Below are 9,090 nucleotides of genomic sequence, written 5' to 3' on the forward strand. Positions count from 1 at the left end.
CAAGTATGAGAGAGACAGAGGCAGAGATAGAAAATAAAGCAGAATGTCAGTCACACTTGCACTTGCAGTGATAAGACTCAAGTTCAGGACCACTGTGCCAATTCCTTGGACGTAAATCATTTCCTTTCTTTAAAAATAACGTATTTTATTTTAATGAGATAGAAAGATACAGAGACAGTAGTCTGCAGTGAGTCAGTATAAAGTTCCTAATGAAATAGTATCTAATTAGACTTAGATACCCTCCTCACCTACTTCCTAATACAGTTCTCTCACTCACTCCAAAGCTAACCTTAGCAAAGCAAGAACTGCAAAAGCTGAATAAGGGCAAGAAACTGGCAGACTTTAATGATGACTCTTTAGACAATATCAGGCCACCCTATCAGCTGGGGCCCTAGTCGGGGAATCCTGAGATTCCCGAACAGACATGATGGGCCTCAAATAAATCCCTCTCTCCATTGTTACTGGTCACCTCTATCAGGAACAACACAATAGACCCCTTTGTGGGCCCCACATAGGACCTTGCCCTCAACTTGCATCAACAATGGTAGAGAATGTTCCATCCTCTGAAGAGAGGATGAATAACATAGTCTATGCTACACCTGAGGGAGATGGGTCCTGATATTGGGGCATCTTGGAACGTGCCTACTCATGACCACAGAATGTGAGCTCAGATCTGCAGGGATGCAGAGGTCGCATAGGCTTCTAAGCTGAATATGGGCCCCAGACCAAATCAAATCGATGGGGTTTACAGTCAACAATATTTATACCCCTTTCCCATATTTGGGAGCTATTCTCTTCCATGATCCAGCTTTCTGTCCCTTTTCCAGCCATGACATCACCTCCCCAGACAATAACTTGGATCCACCTGCATATCAGATTTCAGGTTCAGAGGGAAAAAAAAACTAGTATAGCTACAGGCCCTTTGAAATATAACTAAAATATGCCTACTAGCTACCTACAAATTGGAAGACTCCCCAACTCTTCATCTGTACTATTCTAGCATTTAGGTTCATGATTAGTCAACAATTTGTTTGGCTTTATATGTTAACTCTCTTTAGCCACAAGGTTCCAGATGCCAGCAGGATGCCAACCAGACTTCCCTGGACAGACAACCCCACCAATGTGTCCTGGAGCCCCGCTTCGCCAGAGCCCCACCCTACTAGGGAAAGAGAGAGACAGGCTGGGAGTATGGACCGACCAGTCAACGCCCATGTTCAGCGGGGAAGCAATTACAGAAGCCAGACCTTCCACCTTCTGCAACCCACAATGACCCTGGGTCCATACTCCCAGAAGGATAAAGAATAGGAAAGCTATCAGGGGAGGGGATGGGATACAGAGATCTGGTGATGGGAATTGTGTAGAGTTGTACCCCTCTTCTCCTATGGTTTTGTTAATGTCTCCTTTTAAAAAGTAAATTTTAAAAAATTAAGAAAAGAAAGATACAGAGAAAAAGATACATAGAGAGGCCGAAGCACTGCTCAACTCTGGGACCTCAGGGTCTCAGGAAGGAGAGTCTTTTGCTGAACCATTAGACTGTCTCCCCAGACCACTTTTTTCTTCCTTTTGTTTTTTTTTTTAATGTAGTGCCTCGGAATGAACCCAGGGCCTTTCTGGCCCCTGCCACTCTTTACAAAGAGATTTCAAACGTATGACAGATACACCTGACCAAAATAAAGCAAATATAGAAGCAAAAGCTGATTTTAAACGGGAGTGCGCTGTCACCTTGCTTATAAAAGCTCATGCCTGGTACCTTCTCTCTATCCAAAGGATTCTCTTTCAGTAATTCATTACAAAAATTCAAGGCCATTTCATTAGAGAGAAATGCACCACATCATTATTATAATAACTCCCCCTATTTTTGTTCAATTTTGAAACTGACAATCTAAAAGGCTATTTTTAGCTCAGTCATGTGAGACTATTTGTTTCCTTATTATGAAAAGTTTTCCTTCGGACTAGTTAACATGAATTTTATACTCCCTTATTATGTCACATGTTCCAATTCAATTTATTTTAAAGCAGATTCTTTGGGGAGAACTGTAAAGCTAATTTGAATTGATTCTTCAGCGATTCCATTTTAAATGAAGTGCTATAAAATTGGCAGACGAAGTGAAAAAATGGGATTGGATTTTCTTCTGCTATTCATTGGATTCAGAAATCTTGCTTTGCGACACTGCCAAAGGTTTTGATAGAATGTTACATGCCATTTTCATAACATTTATCTCAAACTTCACTGCCCTTACTTGGGTGGTTTAACGCAAAATGGTTTCCTGATATTTCCATGGGAAAAAGGGAAGAAAGTGTTACAAGCCCCCTGCTACTTGCATTGGTTCAGGACTATGAAACATCTGGTGCCAAGCAGGTACTTCAGTTCCAGAGCCAACACTGAACATGTGCAGACAAACTTGCTGTGCAAAGGGCGGAATGAAGCTGCATCCCCAACTTCTCCTGTTCTTCCCAGGAGTTCTAGTTCTCCCTTTCATAGTCAATGGGCCCGTACCTTGAGGGAAGCCTCATAGCAACAGTTAAGGTGGCTGCTGGCTCAACTTCCTGTCCTCCACAGACCCTGAAAGGCTCCCAGTGTTCCTCAGGGCAGCAGGCTCCAAGCTAAATCAGAAGCGCGCTTCTTGGCTGGGGGAATGACAGGACTGGCCCATGCAATTCCACTGCATGCTTTATATGCAGTTACTGATAATCTCATGGGAATGTCATGAAAAGCACGTGACTTCCATTTCTCTTTGAGCTGAGTCTGGGGATTCAACTAAGGTCAGCAGGGCTTTGCATCTGTCACTGCTGCCTTTCTGTGGGAGTCCAGGGTAGGCTCACTGTCGTTTTTGCTGGGCTCGCTTCGTGGGCGGGGGACAGAGATGACCCAGAGACTCATGGCTGAGTGGAGAGCAGTATTTCTTTATTGACGTGGAACACAGCGCAGTCTAAGCTATCTCTAATCACAATCTTGTCCTTCTCTTTCCTCTCTCTCTCCTCCGGAGGAAGAGTCAGGAACAAAGGAAGTAAGTAGAATAGGGGGCGGGGAGAAGGAAGAAGCGCAAACTAGCAAGGACTAAACCAAAATCTCCAGGAGGCAGGGGGAGTGAGACCAAACCAATGTAACAGAATGACCATGTAAATAGACCACAACGGTCAAGCAATGTACAGAACGGATCCCAGAAGCAGAGCTAGAAGCACACCAACAGCTCACCAGGTCCTGTGTTATAGGGCACTGTGTCTGTTTTGCTGTAAGGTGTCATGCACACTTGTAAGAGAGAGAAGAGCTTCTCACTTTGAAAATATAGTATTAGTTGTGCAGAGAAAATGCCTACCAGTCCTGTTGGGGTCACAGGCTTGTCTCTGAACCCCAGAAAAAGGGAAGGGAAATGACTCTGAAATAATAGCTACTACTGTCTATCCAGGAAGTCGCCATGTTACCAGGAGTGAACAGGGGAGAACAGAACAATCGCAAGTCTCATTTGGGGTCCCGGGAAGGAAAACCCTTCTCCACTTGGGGGAGCCAGGCAGGCCTTCACAGCAGAGTTGGGATTTGAACCACACATGGAAGACTTTTGGTTTATAAATGGATAGAGAAGAAAATACTTTGATTCCTGACCTTTTAAAAAATTTCTTTATTGGGGATTAATGGTTTATAGTCAACAATAAAATACAACAGTTTGTACATGCATAATATTTCCCAGTTTTCCACATAACAGTACAGTCACCCCCACTAGGTCCCCCTCTGCTGTCATGTTCCAGGACCGGAACCCTCTCCCCGCCCCCTCCCCAGAGTTTTTTCTTTGGTGCAATACACCAACTCCAGTCCAAGTTCTGCTTAGTGTTTTCCCTTCTGATCTTGTTTTTCAACTTCTGCCTATGAGTGAAATCATCCCATATTCATCCTTCTGTTTCTGACTTATCTCACTTAACATGATTCCTTCAAGCTTCAACCAAGATGGGCTAAAAAAGGCAAAATCACCATTTTTAATAGCTGAGTGGTATTCTGTTGTGTATCTAGACCACAGCTTACTCAGCCACTCATCTGTTGTTGGACACCTCGGTTGCTTCCAGGTTTTGGCTATTACAAATTGTGCTGCTAAGAACATAAGTGTACACAAATCTTTTTGGATGGATGTGTCTGGTTCCTTAGAATCAAACCCCAGGAGAGGAATTGCAGGGTCATAGGGTCGGTCCACTTCGAGCTGCCTGAGAGTTCTCCAGACTGTTCTCCACAGGGGTTGGACCAATTGACATTCCCACCAGCAGCACCGAGGGTTCCTTTGACCCCACACCCTCTCCAGCATTTGCTGCTTCTACCTTTTCTGATGTATGACATTCTCACAGGAGTGAAGTGGTATCTCATTGTTGTCTTTATTTGCATTTCTCTGACACTCAGTGACTTGGATAATTTTTTCATCTGTTTGTTGCCTTTTTGATCTCTTCTATGGTAAATGTTCTGTTCATATGTTAGGCTAAAAAGATAGTGTCACCAAATTCAAGAGCATTGAAATCATCCCTAGAATCTTCTCAGGCCATAGTGGATTTAAATTAACAGTTAACAGCAAACAAAAACATTAGTAAAAGTTCCAAAATATGGAAACTCAACAGTACAATACTTAACAACTACTGGGTCAAGGAGGAAATTAAGGAATAAATTAATTTAATCAATTAATTTATTTATTTTCCCTTTTGTTGCCCTTGTTTTTTTTTTATTATTGTTGTAGTTATTATTGTTGCTGTTACTTATGTCATCGTTGTTAGAGAAGACAGAGAGAAATGGAGAGAGGAGGGAAGACAGAGAGGAGGAGAGAAAGATAGACACCTGCAGACCTGCTTCACCGCCTGTGAAGCGACTCCCCTGCAGGTGGGGAGCCGGGGGCTTGAACCAGGATCCTTACGCCAGTCCTTGTGCTTTGCACCACATGTGCTTAACCCACTGAGCTAATGCCCGACTCTCAATTTTTTTTATTTTTAAGACTGAACACAAGCTCTCTGGCTTGTGGGTGGAAAGGACCATCCTGTTTTTTCTTTCCCTCTCTCTCTCTCTCTTCTTTGCCACTGGTTCCTGATAAGAAGTGCATCCTTCTGAGGACTCAGCCCTTACAGAGACTGACCAAAAAGGCTGACAGTTCTGGCACTTGGGATTCACACAGGAAGCGAGATAGAAAGGCAGGCTTCCCTGTAATCTGAAGAAGGGCTGGTAAGTGTAATTGGCAGGTCCCTTAATCAGCCCAGAAAGGCTTGTTATATAAATAAATGATTCAAATCTGAAGTGACTTACCTTAGGAAACAAGAATTTCTCCTTTTCACTGTCGCATGTTTTTGAATTATTTCTTTCAGATTTAGAGTGGAACAGACTTGTACTTTTAATACACGTTGATTAATTCTGCAACTGCCTTGTGTTAGAATTTTAGGGGTGCTCTTTTTTTTTTCTCTTCTTGGTGAGCTTTAAATAGCTTAATAATTTTCCAATTGTTCATGCAGCTAGAGCCTGTGGTTCCTTGCTTCAGTTCGTGGTTAGTTCTTTGGGATGGCAAAGTGTTCCTTTGGCAAACTGTTGTTAAAATTCGGATGCTCTAGCTGGCCGGGCTAGCTTCACGGGCGGGTAACAGAGAGGACCAGAGACATATAGCTGTATTTACAGGGAAATACAGGGAAGCTGTATTTCTTTATTCAGGAACAACGATTCATAAACTAACCCAAACTAATCACCAAACAGAACTCTGTTGCCTCTTTCCCCCGTGACGGCGCCAAGCACTCTCGAACTCTGGAACTCTGGAACCCTCTCGGGGTTCCTTGGGGCGGGGCCAAGCAGGCCCGCGAAACTAGCAGGACTGATCCAATTTTCTTGGCAGGGGGAGAGCTAGAACAACCTAATGTAAAGCATACAACAGCTGACCATGGGGCCACTAACTGAGTGAAACCAGCAAGTTAAAAGGTGGTGGTGACAGGAATGGTGGCAGTTATAATGATGGGGATGAGGATGATGATGGTGATGACAGTAATTACCCATTTCGTAGGTGGTACATCCAGAATAGATCACGCACTTTTCCTGCCTCTAAAACTCTCTTCCCTGAAAAATTTAGGTATATTCATGCCATTGACTGGAGCATCAAGGGATGTGTTGCTTCTTACTTAGTTCTTTGGTGATGGATGACTTTTAGGTACCAAATTTGTTTGTTGTTGTTTGTTTGTTTTTTTCCATTGGCTGCCAAGTTTGAACCATCATGTTGGGAGCAGGAGCTATGCCCACATTTGTCTCTCTGGATTTTTAATCTCCCTGGATCAGCTTGTGCTTAGTCAGGATCCACTGGAAGCAGTTCAGTAGCTCAGCAAGTGTCCTATGATCCCTTCTGAGGAGGCAACACAGCCCTCCTGTAAGAACTATGAGTCCTATTAGGGATTCCTGACTCCAGGTACATTGAGATCCAACCTGATGTACTCAATTGGACTGATCTGACTGGAAGGGTAGATTGTATTATTGTTTCCAGTACGGTCTACTTGCCACCTGTCTCAATTTCTACTCATTGCCATGTGACCTGCAGTGCCTCTTTTGGTTGGGATATACTTCTGCACCTGATTGATACTGAACGAGGAGCCTTCACATTGAGCCAAGGAGACTTGAGAGGCGATGGTTGGTACCAGGCAGGAGAAGGGATTTCAGGAGATATCATTCTTCCTCTCTCACTCATCTGTCACTTTATCAACTGAGAATGACATGTCCCCCGACAGATGCAACTCTTTTAGCTGAAGTTCACATAACACACTTTGAGTGAAAAATATATATGTGTCACTGAAAGCCACTGAGTGTTAAACTTCCTCGTTACAAGGATTTAGCCAAGTGAAAACTGACTAAATGGTCCCTTATTGTCCTAAATATTGCAGTGGCAGAGCCTTCAATGCGGTGATATTGTGCTAAATACATCAAAGAAAACCTAACCCCAAATATAGGAAAAGGAATGAACTAACAATAGCAAGAAGTCACTTTTGCGTATGAAACTTGCAAGGGCAATTAACAATAAAGTACTTGGAGAGTGTGTTCTGGAAAAAGGCATTCATAGACATTGTTAATTGGGACATAAATTAGCACAGCACTGCCAACAATGGCTTTGCATAACTCTTATAATAGTAGTAGATGGCATTTATGGAGTACCTATATTTGCCCGGCACTACTACCTGAAGTTTTATGAACCTTGCTTGAATTAATAAAACTGGTTTATGTGTACCATTTAGTTAATCCTCATAACAGCCATGCGAGGCAGGCATTATTCAGCCTGGGAAATGTATATCTGCTCTTTGAACCACACCTGGGGGACTTACTCCAAGGAGATAACTAAAGAGAAAATGCAAACTTTGAAAATCAGACTATTAATATTATCCTGGAAACTCAGAAACCATGTAGATATTCAGGGAAGGGTGATTGCGTTAGTCCTGGAGCCATTTAAAGGTGATCTGAAATGAAGAGTGGGCAAGAAAAGACATTTATTTAAGCCAAGAATGGAGTATATTATAGTGTAGTGCCACATGTCCAATACAGTAACTATGTCAGCATTTGAAATGTGACTAATCCCAATTGAGAAGTGCTGTTATGTGAAGACTTAGTGGGGAGGTGTGGGGAATGAAAAATAGCTCCTTAATATTTTTATATCCACTGCAGGGCTGAGATGATAACATTTTAGACATATTAGTCAAAGTAATTTCATGTGTGTCTCTGCACTTAAAATATTCTTACTTATGGGGGGCCAGCAGGTCGCTCACCTGGTAGAAGGCACACATTATCATGCTTGGACCTGGGTTCAAGCCCAGATCACCTCCTGGGAACACCTGCAAGAGGGAGGTTCCCACTGTCATGATACTTTAAGATGCCACATAGAAGTGAGATCATGAAGGATTTCTCTTTTCTGACATTTCACCTAGCTGAGTGCTTTTTAGGTTTGTCCATGTGGCTGCAAATATCATACCCTCCTCATCCCACTGATTTACTATTTGATTGTCGCTGGATCCCATACTTTCTCCAACTGTTTCCCATAGTGGCAGCTTCAATTTGCATTCCTACCGACAGCGCATAAGGGTTCCCTTTTCCCCACACCCTTGCCAACACTTATTACCTTTTCTCTTTTTGATGTTAGCCATCGTAGCAGGTGTGGGGTGATAGCTTGTTGTGGCTTTGATTTGCATTTCCTCCATGGTTGGAGACGCTAAGCATCTGTTCATTTACCTCTTGCTCACTTGTCTGTCTTCTGTGGAAACCGTTCTCTTATGGTTCTTGGCGTGTGTTTTAATTGGGTGGATTCTTGTACTGTTATTGAGTTGTCTCTGTGCTCCTGCAAAAATGTGACCACAGTTCCATCTGTGGCTGGCAATTAGAGATATTCAGACTTTAGGGGCCATGTGGTCTCTGTTACTATCATTGACCAGTCACTGTAGGGTAAACACAGCAGTAGGCGGCATGTAGAGGTATAGACTGCGTTCCAATAAAACTTTATTTATTAACGCAAGGAGCTACCCTGTGGGGGCTGTAATCTGATAAACTGTGGCCTAGATCAGAGTTTCTTTCAACATTTGGGGGCGTTGTCCTGCATATCGTAGGATGTCTAACACTGTCCTGGGCCTCTCCCACAGGATGCAGGTAGCACCCCTCCCCACTTCTGAGAACTCAAATGTCTCCAGTCATTTCCCAGTACTTCCAGGGAGTGGGAGATTAAAAGCACTGTGGTCAAGAACTGTGGGCCTAGCCTACTTAATTTCATCTTCAGAAGAACAAAAGTTCTGTGCACGCTAGGTGTTCAAGAAGGATCCACACCAGGGTAGCAAGATTACATGCTGCGCTTTTGTATATGCTCTAAATCCAACATTCTTTACTTATCTTTGTCTTTAAAAGCACAGAAAAAAAAGTTGACAAAGACAAAATGAGATGGCAGAGAACTAGAGAGTTAGGTCACCGGGTAGGGTGCATGCCTTGCCCTGCAGTTAATTCCGGGTTCAACCAGGTAGGAGGTGTAGTCGCACTGGGGGAAACTCTGGTGCTGTGATATTTATCCCTCTTTCTGTCTTTTTTTTTTTTTAATCTTTTTCTGAAAAAACCATGTCCAGGAATGGTGAAAT

The sequence above is a fragment of the Erinaceus europaeus genome, chromosome 22, assembly GCF_950295315.1.
Source record: "Erinaceus europaeus chromosome 22, mEriEur2.1, whole genome shotgun sequence".
Lineage (NCBI taxonomy): Eukaryota > Metazoa > Chordata > Mammalia > Eulipotyphla > Erinaceidae > Erinaceus > Erinaceus europaeus.